Raw genomic sequence first — 13,537 nt, 5'->3', positions numbered from 1 at the left:
GGTCCTCAAGCAAATCAAGTTTGTCTTGACAAATAGGATAATGACTTCTCCAATTTTTCCCCTCTCCCTCTACTGAGTGAGAACCTGGGCTAATAAGAACATGAGGCAAGAAAATGAGCACATCTCTACTGAAGGATGAAAAAAGAAAGAAGGTGGGGGAAAGAGAGAGAGGAAGAGAAAGAATGAGGAAGGAAAAAACATATAGATTGTCCAGCTCATACAAAAAAATGGTGCAAGAAACAAATAGCCAGGATATCTCTTAGAAGAGCAGTGAAAGTATCAGGTACTAAAACATATTACAAAGCCTCAATAGTTACCATCGTGTGACCTGTAAATAGAACAGTACATAGCATAGGACATAAAATCCATGAATAGATCCAAATATGTATAAGGAATTCGTATGTAATAAATATGGCAAACAAAATCAGTGAGATAAGGAAGAACTTTTAAATAAATGTTGTTGAGACATTTGGCTGGATTTTGGTAAAACTAGAAGTCCCTGGGAGCAGTTACCTTTTAAAGAGACATTTCTTAAAATGTGTTCCTCAGATCTTTTCACCAGAAAGATCAGTTACATATTGAAACACAGGTTCCAAGAATCACCCACTGAATCAAAAATTTAAGTAATTCCTGAGAACTTGCATATTACCAAGTTTCTCAGATGATTCTGATGGACACACAATTGGGAACTTCTCCTTTAAACCATCTCTCCTGGATGATTGCATCTCTCCTGCTAAGTCAACTCTCCCTGCTTTTTTTCCCCGTTGGGTCTATAGCTTTAGTCACTACACCTAGGTAATTGAAGACAATTGAAAGGGCACTGAAGTCCCTGCCTATTCTGTTTGACTGAAATATATAAAATTCTCTTTCAAACCCTTAGTTTAGCTAAGATAAAGCTGGAATTTCTTTATATAAATGTTCAGTAGAAAATAAAACAGCTCTTTACCTCCTTGGCTGTTAGAAGCTTGGCCGCCATCATGATCCACACAGTAACTTTCTGGACCAGGAAGTTCATGACCAACCGACTACCTCAGTGGAAACAGAGGGTCATTGATGTTCTTTACCCCAGAAAGGCAACAGTACCTATGACAGAAATTCAGGAAAAATTAGCCAAAATGTACAAGACCACACCAGATGTCCTCTTTGTATTTGGATTCAGAACCCATTGTGGTGGTGGCAAAACAACTGGCTTTGGCATGATTTATGATTCCTCGGATTATGTACAGAAAACGAACTCAGACATCGACTTGCAGGACATGGCTTGTATGAGAAGAAAAAGACATCAAGAAAACAGCAAAAGGAATGCAAGAACAGAGTAAAGAAAGTTAGGGGGACTGCACAAGCCAATGTTGGTGCCGGAAAAAAGAAGGAGTAATAATTCTGCGGTAACTATCCGTGGTGATTAATCGTGCAGGTATTTCATGAGAGGATTAATAAACTAAGACCTTTTAAAAAAAGAAAATAAGGGGCACCTGGGTGGTTCAGTCGGTTAAGCATGTGACTTTGGCTCAGGTCATGATCTCGTGGCTCATGGGTTCAAGCCCCACATCAGGGTCTGTGCTGACAGCTTAGAGTCTGGAGCCTGCTTTGGATTCTGTCTCTGTCTCTCTCTCTCAAAACTAGAGAGTGCCCTCCCCCGCTTGCACTCTCTCTCTCAAAAATAAATATACATTAAAAATATTTTTAAAAAAAGAAAAGAAATGCAAAGTTATACAAATGGATTTGGTTATCTAGTGCTGATTTCTTATTCTCAGTTATCTGAAGTCAAGTCTCTAACCAGGGCTGGTAAAATGAGGGGGTGTACCCCCCATAAATGCAGACGTTGCTCAAGACTTGCTCTGGGTCCCTCTGCTCCTTTCCTGAGACTTCACAATTCATTGCTATGTGGTAGATAACTCAGAGGTTTATATATGTGCAGCCCAGATATCTCCTCAAAGTTCCAGATTTGATGTACAAAAATGCTTGGCATGTTCTCTTTTATATCTCTAATGTACCTCAAACTCAACATTTTCAAAAATGAATTCTTTTTTTGAAGTTTATTTATTTATTTTGAGAGAGAGAGAGAGAGAGAGAGAGAGAGAGAGAGAGAGAGAATCCCAAGCAGTTTCTGTGCTTTCAGCACAGAGCCCAACGTGGGACTAAAACTCGTGAATCGAGATTGTGACCTGAGCTGAAATCAAGAGTCTGACTGACTGAGCTACCCAGACACCCCTCAAAACTGAATTATCACTCGCTCAGCACTACCTTCCCCACCCCCACCGAAACCAGTCTCCTTTCAGCGTCCTCCTGTCTTGGGCAAGAGCATCACCATCCGACCGGTTAGGTAAGGCCAAAGTGCTGGATTTGTTCTGGACACCACCTCTTTCCTTCACTTCCCAATGTAATCCACCTTAAAGTCTTGTGAATTCTCCCACTTAAATATCTCTCACATTTATCTACTTACCCCTACTTCTACAACGCCCCCAATCCAACCTCCCCTAATCACAAGCATCTCCTAACTTGTCTCTTCGCTTGCATTAAACAGGTGAGCTAGATGATATTCAAAAGGATCGTGTTGGGGCGCCTGGGTGGCGCAGTCGGTTAAGCGACCGACTTCAGCCAGGTCACGATCTCGCGGTCCGTGAGTTCGAGCCCCGCGTCGGGCTCTGGGCTGATGGCTCAGAGCCTGGAGCCTGTTTCCGATTCTGTGTCTCCCTCTCTCTCTGCCCCTCCCCCGTTCATGCTCTGTCTCTCTCTGTCCCAAAAAAATAAATAAACGTTGAAAAAAAAAATTAAAAAAAAAAAAAAAGAAAAGAAAAGGATCGTGTTTGGGGGCACCTCAACCCAGTTAATAATATACTTTAGTTTCCAATTGCTCTTGGGATAAAAACAAAAATCCCTTAATGTGGCCTAAGAGGTCCTATAGGTGCTGTCCTTACCTATCCCTTCACTTTCCTCTCCCCTCCTTCCTTCATTCTCTTTGCTTTAGCAACACAGCTCTGTTGTCAGGGCCTCCTGCTAACCACGCTCTCTCCCGGCTCAGACCATGTTCACCTGCCAGTGCCTCCACTTGGATTTCTCTACTCTCTTTGGGCGGACTTAGCTCTTATTCTTCCTTCCATATTTTAGCTCCGTAGTCATGTCCCTGGGGAAACTGAATTTAGTTCCCCTTGTATACTCTGTCATCGTATCATGCCCCCCTCCACCCCCCAGCACTTGTCATCCATGGAATTTAACATTTATTTGTATGATTTTGTTTTTCATGATTGTCTGTGCCACTAGACTGTAAGTTCCAGAGGACAGGGACTGTGAATGCTTTGCTCACCACCAGATCCCAGCACCCACCACAGTGACTGCCTTAGAGCACGGGCTCCTTGACAATACTGATTGAATGAGCCAATAAACTCATTCCCAGTTCCTTTAGTTCTTCAATGTTGTCCAGGGTGGAAATGAGATGAAAGGTTGGGCAAAGGTGTTCAACAAGACAAATAATTGCAGCTAATGTTTATTGAGAGTATTTTCTATGCCTGTATATTACTGGCATACACATTATATGCATTATCTCAGTTTGCTTTCCTATATCCTTAAAAAGTAAACACCATCACGTCCCTTATTTTAAAGATGAGGAAATAGGGCTAGAGAGGTTAAAGAACTTGTCCAAAGTCATTCAGCTCAGAAGGGGCAGAGTTGAAATTCAACCCTGTGTCTTCTCTGCCTCCGCAGCCTAAGCTCTTAACCACTAAGGCGTCCAGCTCCAGTCTCCCAGCTCGAGGTTTGTTTGTACTGACCTCACCTTCATGTCCAGTGGAATTATGCCTTTCATCGAAACTTCTTACTTTTTCTCCTCCAGCTTGTGTGTTTCTAGATTACCTTCTCTGGATCCAATTGTGCTGTACTGTGCAGCTGCCGGGAGCCTCTTAGATCCCTGCCTTGTAGCCTGGACCCCAACTGCAGGGTGATGAAGAGGCTTGTTATCTGGCCTCTTCTGAGCCTTAGGCATCTTGCTTCTATTTTGAAGTTAGTACCTTCACCTCTTCTGGGCAATTCTGAGTTCCTGGAAATCTAGTATCTACCACTAACCCACTTGATTTTCAGTCAGTTTGAGTATAGTCCAAAGCAGTCATCCCTCTACTGAAATTTGATTTCATTTTACCTAGCATTTAAGCCCTGCCTCACTGAGCAGTCATACAGCCTTGATGGCAGACCCCCCTCTTTCCTTGGAGCCTACATGTTCCTAATAACTTCCCTCTGAAGACCTAAAGCAGATTTCCTATGTCTTCCTAATTTGAAGACTCGCAGTTCTTTTAGAAATGCCAACAAAGTTTCTATTCTCTGAGGAAACCTTCTGGATCTCAGTTTGTGTAGGGAACTGTTAACTAATAGACCCTGTATCCAATAACCTTGCCTTGAGATTACTCACTTCTACAATATTCTCTTTGATGGTACATTGCCATCTAAGGAAGTGGTTTCACAGCATATCACAATTAGTGAAAATTCTGTAAATCCTGGATATAAAAAACAAATTAATTCCTAGCTTGGAAGATCAGTTATTTACTCAATATATTCACCAAGTTTCATGATTGTGCAGGTAAATTAACTCACTCATACTGGGTTACAGATAATTGATAATATTTATGCCAACATAATATTCAGTTGTAGCAAATACTTTGAGCAAAGGAGATAATTTCAAGTATCAGTTATCAAGAAGGGACTTATTAGATCATTTTTATTACTTTTTGTGGGATGAAATTGACCAGCTGTTGACTTGAGACTATCAATCATTTCATTAAAGACTATTTTATACATATAGCCTTCAAAATATCAGGTTAATTTATCAAGCAAGTACTTTGTGTGAGGCACTATAATCAATGATTTACAGCTTTTTGGAGGAAATTGTTAAAGTAGCTTGTCTGTGAGCCATTCACTTTTTTTTTTTTTTTTTTTTACTGGATGGGGAGGGGTGGGGTTGAGGGACTCTTCTAGGGAAAAGAAAAGAAGGCAGATGACTGATTTAGTCCCCTTGCCAAGGGTTCCTGACAAATAGATTGGAGCTATTTGCTAGTGAGAAGAGTCCTTAGCTATAACATGTTCTCAGTAGTCTGTCCTTGGCTAAAGGATCTTCTAAAGTAAATATACCCAGGGGTGCCTGGGTGGCTCAGTTGATCGAGCATCTGACTTCAGCTTAGGTCATGATCTCATCCTTCGTGGATTCAAGCCCTGCGTTGGGCTCTGTGCTGACAGCTCGGAGCCTGGAGCCTGCTTTGGATTCTGTGTCTACCTCTCTCCCTGCTCCTCCCCTGCTCTTGCTCTGTCTCTCAAAAAAAACCCCACAAAAGTTAGAAAAAATTAAACTAAATATACCCAGAATCTATAGATCTATGAGACTTCTCCTTGGACAATGTCTCTGGTATATAAAATGAAGACATTTTATAACTTAAATGCTCCTTTCCACATCAGGTTAAAAACTCACAAAAACTGACTTGGAGACCTCATCTGTTATTCTGGGAGAAAGTATAGGTTTGGCCTGGGGACAAAAGGACCTAAGGACCACACAGTGCACCCCAGACCTCTCTGCTTTCTTTGTGCCTCTTCATTGTCAGTATTTTTGAAATGATTAGCAAATATTGGTATTAGATATTTCCCTTACGTGTGAGTTGGATTGGACATTTTGATTCTGAATGATAACACACTTATACTATCTATTTAATTCTCTCGACCTCTAAGTTGGGTATTATTTATTCCATTCTGTAAATGAAAAGACAGAAATTTAGGTTCAAAAGCCAACCCAAAGTTATACAGCTAGCTCATGTCTACTTATTTCCAAAGTTTTCATTCTTTCTAATACACCTTTAACTAGTTTAAGTACATTATTAGTTTGAGTTTTTTTTAATATGAAATTTATTGTCAAATTGGTTTCCATACCACACCCAGTGCTCATCCCAACAGGTTCCCTCCTCAATACCCATATCCCAGTTTTTAAGAGTCTCTTATGTTTTGTCTCCCTCTCTCTCTAATTTTTTTTCCTTCCCCTCCCCCATGGTCTTCTGTTAAGTTTCTCAGGATCCACATAAGAGTGAAAACATATGGTATCTGTCTTTCTCTGTATGGCTTATTTCACTTAGCATCACACTCTCCAGTTCCCTCCACGTTGCTACAAAAGGCCAGATTTCATTCTTTCTCATTGCCATGTAGTATTCCGTTGTGTATATAAACCACAATTTCTTTATTCATTCATCGGTTGATGGACATTTAGGTTCTTTCTACAATTTGGCTCTTGTTGAAACATTGGGGTACAAGTGCCCCTATGCATCAGCATTCCTGTATCCCTTGGGTAAATTCCTAGCAGTGCTATTGCTGGGTCATAGGGTAGATCTATTTTTAATTTTTTGAGGAACCTCCACACTGTTTTAGATAGCAGCTGCATCAGTTTGCATTCTCACCAACAGTGCAAGAGGGTTCCCGTTTCTCTACATCCTCTCCAGCATCTATAGTCTCCTGATTTGTTCATTTTAGCCACTCTGACTGGTGTGAGGTGGTATCTAAGTGTGGTTTTGATTTGTATTGTCCTGATGAGGAGTGATATTGAGCATCATTTCATGTGCCTGTTGGCCATCTGGACATCTTCTTTAGAGAAGTGTCTATTCATGTTTTCTGCCCACTTCTTCACTGGATTATTTGTTTTTCAGGTGTGGAGTTTGGTGAGGTCTTTATAGATTTTGGATACTAGCCCTTTGTCTGATATGTCATTTGCAAATATCTTTTCCATTTCGTTGGTTGCCTTTTAGTTTTGTTGATTGTTTCCTTTGCAGTGCAGAAGCTTTTTATCTTCATGAGGTCCCAATAGTTCATTTTTGCTTTTAATTCCCTTGCCTTTGGAGATGTGTCAAGTAAGCAATTGCTGCGGCTGAGGTCAGAGAGGTCTTTTCCTGCTTTCTCCTCTAGGGTTTTGATGGTTTCCTGTCTCACATACAGGTCTTTATCCATTTTATTTTTGTGAATGATATAAGAAAGTGGTCTAGTTTCATTCTTCTGCATGTTGCTGTCTAGTCTCCCAGCACCATTTGTAAAAGAGACTATCTTTTTTCCATTGGATATTCTTTCCTGCTTTGTCAAAGATTAGTTGGCCATACTTTTGTGGGTCTAATTCTGGGGTTTCTATTCTATTCCATTGGACTACGTGTCTGTTTTTGTGCCAATACCATGCTGTCTTGATGATTACAGCTTTGTAGTAGAGGCTAAAGTCTAGGATTGTGATGCCTCCCACTTTGGTCTTCTTCTTCAATATTACTTTGGCTATTCAGGGTCTTTTGTGGTTCCATATGAATTTTAGGATTGCTTGTTCTAGCTTCAAGAAGAATGCTGGTGCAATTTTGACTGGGATTGCATTGAATGTGTAGATAGCTTTGGGTAGTATTGACATTTTAACAATATTTAATCTTCCAATCCATGAGCACGGAACGTTTTTCCATTTTTGTATCTTCTTCAATTTCCTTCATAAGCTTTCCATAGTTTTCAGCATTCAGATCTTTTACATCTTTGGTTGGGTTTATTCCTAGGTATTTTATGATTCTTGGTGCAATTGTGAATGGGATCAGTTCTTTATTTGTCTTTGTGTTGCTTCATTTTAGTGTATAAGAATGCGACTGATTTTTGTACATTGATTTTGTATCCTGCGACTTTGCTGAATTCATGTACAGTTGTAGTGGACTTTTGGTGGAGTCTATCGGGTTTTCCATGTATAATATCATGTCATCTGCAAAAAGTGAAAGCTTGACTTCATCTTTATTAGTTTGAGTTTTAAATGTTATTGTCTCTTGAAACAAGCCAGATGATTCAAAAGTAGAGATGATGGGCCTTAAAGCAATTTTCGTTGTAGATTTGTTTCTTTCTGCCACGTGAATTGCAGTGGCTAGAAGCTAGGTTGGACTGCATTTGTAAGCGTATGAGGAAATGATACATACTAACCTCAAGTGACTATTTCAGAGGGTATGTTTAATAGCCTGAGATAGTCCAGAGCCTGAATGGCTCAGTCAGTTAAGTGTCTGACTTTGGCTCAGGTCATGATCCGGCAGGTGGTGGGTTTGAACCCCACGTTGGGCTCTGTGTTAACAGCTCAGAACCTGGAGCCTGCTTCAGATTCCGTCTCCTTCTCTCTCTCTGCCCCTCCTCCACTTGCCCTTTGTGCGTGTGTGCTCTTTCTCCTTCACTCAAAAATAAATGTTAAAAAAATAGTGAGAGGCAGCAACAAAGAATTGATGGCCTTGTGCAGAGGGAAAATTGCCCACTCACTTACACCTGTAATGACTTAAATGAATTTAAAGGCACCTGAAGCAGAGATCCAGTCTAGATGGGAAAGCCATTCCATGACAAAATGGGGGCAGCAAGGATTTTTGGAGAGCAGTTCCAGCATTTGCCCAATCCTGCGCTATATTATGAAAATTATGTAAGTATGGGCAAGGAGGAGAAATCTTCTAATATGTGAACTCTGAGCAGTTATAGCTAGAAGGACTAGAGACTCTCTATAATTGAGATAAAATTGATAGTTTTAGTGCAAGTACATAGAAAATTAGCTGCAAATTACATGGAACAAGGAACACTATAAAAAGGAAGTGGTGTAAAGAAAACCAGATTCTAGTGCTAAAAAGAACAATTGTCAAAAGAAAAAATATAAATGTGTAATAAAAAAAGGAAAAATCCAATCTTCCAAATAATTGTCACCAAATTATCAACTATTTTGAAAAAAGGAAAATGATCAGTTTTGCTTTTCAGGAGGTAAAATTCACAGGGGGAATTTAGCTCCTACTAGGAGTTTAAATAGGCACCACCTTTCTGGGAAACTAATTTAGAAATGTGTATTAAGAGCTTTAAACATGTTTATATTTTTTGACTGAGTAAATTTGGCATAAATTTATCTGAAATAATAAAATTGTATACCAGGATATATATCGTTATTTATTTACAATAGTAAAAAGCTGAAAAATAGCTTAATGGAGTGATAAAAATTATTAAATCTAATCATATGGCAAAAACATACTACACAGGCATTAAAGATTATATTCTTTTTAAATTTTTTTTATACATTTTTTTTAACGTTTATTTATTTTTGAGACACAGAGAGATGGAGCATGAACGGGGGAGGGGCAGAGAGAGAGGGAGACACAGAATCGGAAGCAGGCTCCAGTCTCTGAGCCGTCAGCCCAGAGCCCGACGTGGGGTCGAACTCACGGACTGTGAGATCGTAACCTGAGCCGAAGTCGGACGCTCAACCGACTGAGCCACCCAGGCGCCCCTAAAGATTATGTTCTTAATAAGGCATGAAAGTATACCCAATGTATTATTTTTATAATAAAAACGGTACTATACAAAAACATTCTGGTGGTAAAAATGGGTAGACTGGGAATCTGGTTTTAAAAAAAAAAGTCTCTTCTAGAATTCCTTTTGGGCAAAAAATTTTCCAAGATTGCTTTTCCAGAGAATGTTCTGGTTGCCAAAATAGACAAGGTGAATCACGCAACTGGAACTAAGATTTAGAAAAGTGTAACATGCAGGACTAATAAGATTATTTAATAAATGAGACTTTCTAATAAGGCATAATCTAGAATTGCTTCTTCAGGTAGGGAAGGAAAAGAGCATAGATAAGGGTACTGAAATTTTCATTTAGGAAAATGACTTTAGTAATAATGGCAACAACAAAATATTGAACTCCCATGTGACAATAATTGCAGTTCTAGTATCCACTGATTCACAAAATGCATGGTTGGGGCGCCTGGGTGGCTCAGTCAGTTAAGCATCCGACTTTGGCTCAGGTCATGATATCACGGTTCATGAGTTCGAGCCCCACATCGGGCTCTGTGCTAACAGCTCAGAACCTGGAGCTTGCTTCGGATGCTGTGTCTCCCTCTCTCTGTGCCTCCCCGACTCGTGTTCTGTTTCTCTTCCTCTCTCTCTTTCTCTCAAAAATAAATAAACATTAAGAAAAAAAAGAAAATGCATTGTGATAAACAACTTTCATGAATTCAGTAATACCTTCAATGATTAGCATTTTGTTCATTGCAATGAGGCCTATATACATTTGAAAGATAGATGCTTACATTTGTGTGAACCACTCTGCTAATAAATCTACAGTCAAAGCTTGGAATGGTAGATGAATTCACAGGTTCCTTGCAATAATTCCATGATCCCCTAGAAGGAATGGGAAACTTTGTATAGACTTGGGACAAGATAGACTAGAAAAATTCTCTTTGCTCCCTTCTATTAGAAGCATACTACATTAAAGATAATTTAATCAGAGTTGGTGCATAGGGAATGGCATTATTTCTGATATCAGCAGAATGTCAGAACAAACTTTGGCGGCTAATGTGGTAACTAATTATTTTAGCTGCTCTGTGGCTCTCTTCCCATCTAATGAGTTATTGACATCGCTCACTTCTGATGAAGGGGGAAGGGAAAGGTCAGATAGAGCCTGGGACCTAAGAACTTATCTGAGGTCCTTAGTAGATTTTTTTTTTTAATTTTTTTTTTTCAATGTTTATTTATTTTTGGGACAGAGAGAGACAGAGCATGAACGGGGGAGGGGCAGAGAGAGAAGGAGACACAGAATCGGAAACAGGCTCCAGGCTCTGAGCCATCAGCCCAGAGCCTGACGCGGGGCTCGAACTCACGGACCGCGAGATCATGACCTGGCTGAAGTCGGACGCTTAACCGACTGCGCCACCCAGGCGCCCCAATAGATTTTTTTTTTTAAACTCACAGAAGGCACACTCATCTTAAATGAAGAAGCTTTTGATTTGTGAGAACCAATTTCAAAAAGAAGCGATCATAGGCCTCTCCTCCAGCCATCCCAGATGCCGAAAGGAAAGAGGGCTAAGGGGAAGAAGTTGGCCCCTGCCCCTGTTGTTATGAAGAAGCAGGAGGACAAGAAGGTGGTCAATCTCCTGTTTGAGAAGAGGCCCAAGAATTTTGGTATCGGACAGGACATCCAGCCTCAAAGGGACCTTACCTGTTTTGTCAAATGGCCCTGCTACATCCGGCTGCAGTGGCAAAGGGCTAGTCTCTATAAACGTCTAAAAGTCCCTCCTATGATTAACCAGTTCACCTAGGCCCTGGACCACCAAACAGCTACTCAACTATTAAGCTGGCCCACACATTCAGACCAGAGACAAAGCAAAAGAAGAAGCAGAGTTTGTTGGCCCGGGTTGAGAAGAAAGCTTCCAGAAAGAGGATGCCCCACTGAGAGGTTGCCTGTCCTTCAAGCTGGGGTTAATACTGTTACCCCGAGTGGAGAACAAGAAGCCTGATCTGGTAGTGATTGCACATGCTGTGGATCCCACTGAGCTGGCCGTCTCTCTGCCTGTCCTGTGTGGTAAGATGGAGGCTCCCTACTGCATCATCAAGGGGAGGGCCAGGCTGGGGCGTCTGGTCCACAGGAAGATCTGTACCACCCTCGCCTTCACACAGGTTGCCTCGGAAGACAAAGGAGCTCTGGCTGAGCTGGTAGAAGCCATCAGGACTAACGACAATGGCAGATATCATGAGATCTGCTGCTACTGGGGAGGCAACGTCCTATAGCCAAAGTCCAGGACTCCCACTGCCAAGCTGGAAAAGGCAAAGGCTAAAGAACTGGCCATCAAACTGGAAAGTGGATGCTGTTGAATTTTCTGTACATAAAGTTAATAAAAAGTTCTCTTTCAGCCAGTGTTGAAGAAGAAGAAGAAGAGGAGGAGGAGGAGAAGGAGGAGAAGGAAGAGGAAAAGGAAGAGGAAGAAGAAGAAGAAGAAGAAGAAGAAGAAGAAGAAGAAGAAGAAGAAGAAATAATTATATTTTGAAATCCACAGGGATCTGGCTTGAAAAACCAATCTAAAGTGTAGAGAACTAAAGCATAGATTTCTTAAAAATTAAACATAACATAGGAAGGAATGAAGGATATGGTATGAGTAGTGTCTGGCACAGAAAGGTCAGGAGCAAAAAACCCACCATCTTGCTTGGCTACAAAGAGGAGCCTAAAGAGAAAGAGAGAGGGAATATATTTGTCTGCTTGGGCTACCATAACAAAAAACCACAGACTAGGTGGCTTAAACAACAGGCATTCATTTTCTTACAGCTCTGGAGACTGAAAGTGTGAGATCAAGATGCCAGCAGGGTTGGTTTCTGGTGTCAACTTCCTGGCTTACAGAAAGCCACCTTCTCACTGTGCTCTCATATGGCCTCTTCTCCGCACATGCAGAGGGAGACCTCTGGTAACCCTTCATCTTATAAGGACACTCATCCTACTGGATGAGGGCCCTATTCTTATGACCTCATTTAATCATAATTGTTTCTTTAAAGACCCTATCTCCAAATATAGTCCCATTAGGGTTAGGATGTCACCATATGAATTTTGAGGTGACACAGCTCAGACCATAACAGGGGGAGAAGAGGGAAAGAATTAGGTGTAGATGGAGTCTCTCTATCTTTTTCATCCAAGAGAAAACCTGAAGTGGGGTGTTGTGAGCATCAGATAGTGATTCAAGGATAGAACTGAAGACTGAGATTAAGCATGTGGGTAATCAATCAATTATGTCTATGTCATGGAGCCCCAGTCAAGTCCCTGAACCCAGAGAATTGGGTGAGCTTCCCTAGTTGGCAATACTCCATGCATATTGTCAACACATCAATGCTTGGAAAGTAACACGTCCTGACTGCATAGAGAGAGAACAATGGTAACCCCACCATTGGTACTTATCCAGAGTCCACTCTTCCCTTGGCGAAGTTTAATCTGTATACCTTCCTTGTAATAAACGATAGCTGTAAGTATAAGTACTTACAGTGAGTTTTGTGAGTCCTTCTAGTGAATTATCAATCTTGAGGGTGGTTTGGGGGACCTTCTGAACTTGTAGTTCGTGTCAGAAGAGAGGATAGTCCTATTGCAGGGACAGTGCTGCTTCCTTTAACTTCTCATTTGTCTAACTAATGTAGAGGACACCGGAGAATGATACAGGCTAGTAGCAGAGGAAGAATTTTCAAAATTCAAAATTCTAAGTCTTAAAAGAATTATCTCAGGGGCACCTGGGTGGCTCAGCCAGCTGAGCATCTGACTCTTGATTTCAGCTCAGGCCATGATTTCACGGTTATGGGATGGAGCCCCACATAGGGATCCACACTGGGCATGAAGCCTGCTTAAGATTCTCTCTTTCTCCCTCCCCTCTGCCCCTTGCATGCTCACTCTTCATTTCTCTCTCTCTCTCTCTCTCTCTCTCACCCACACACAAAAAATTGTCTCTTGTGCTAACACAAGTGTGTTAACTAGAATCTCAATATTTGTTCCTCTCTCACATAAAACTTATGAAATTTCCCTGGTCCCTCAATAAAAAGCAAAAATAAATGCAAAAACTTTTTTCTGTTTACATAATTGTTGCTAATGTTTGGTCAGACCAGACCACCTGGGCATGTTGGCCAAAAAAGAGCAAAGCCAGATTCCTTCTATTACTTTTCAAGTTCTCCTGGTAAAGGGAGTGAAGAGGCCTTGGCTCCTTGAGGTGGAATATGAGATAGAAAGTTACTAGTGGCAAGCAGTGGGAGT

The 13,537-nt window shown here is 41.0% G+C and overlaps 2 pseudogenes; both read left to right on the top strand.

Moving 5' to 3' along the window:
* The first annotated feature begins 952 nt into the window (after nucleotides 1-952).
* On the top strand, nucleotides 953-1,375 carry LOC123591143 (annotated as a pseudogene).
* A 9,442-nt stretch (nucleotides 1,376-10,817) lies between these two features.
* Nucleotides 10,818-11,631, top strand: LOC123591868 (annotated as a pseudogene).
* The last annotated feature ends 1,906 nt before the right edge of the window (nucleotides 11,632-13,537 follow it).

This window comes from Leopardus geoffroyi, chromosome B4 (genome assembly GCF_018350155.1).
Source record: "Leopardus geoffroyi isolate Oge1 chromosome B4, O.geoffroyi_Oge1_pat1.0, whole genome shotgun sequence".
Classification (NCBI taxonomy): Eukaryota; Metazoa; Chordata; class Mammalia; order Carnivora; family Felidae; genus Leopardus; species Leopardus geoffroyi.
This window is presented reverse-complemented; position numbering and strand designations above follow the sequence as displayed.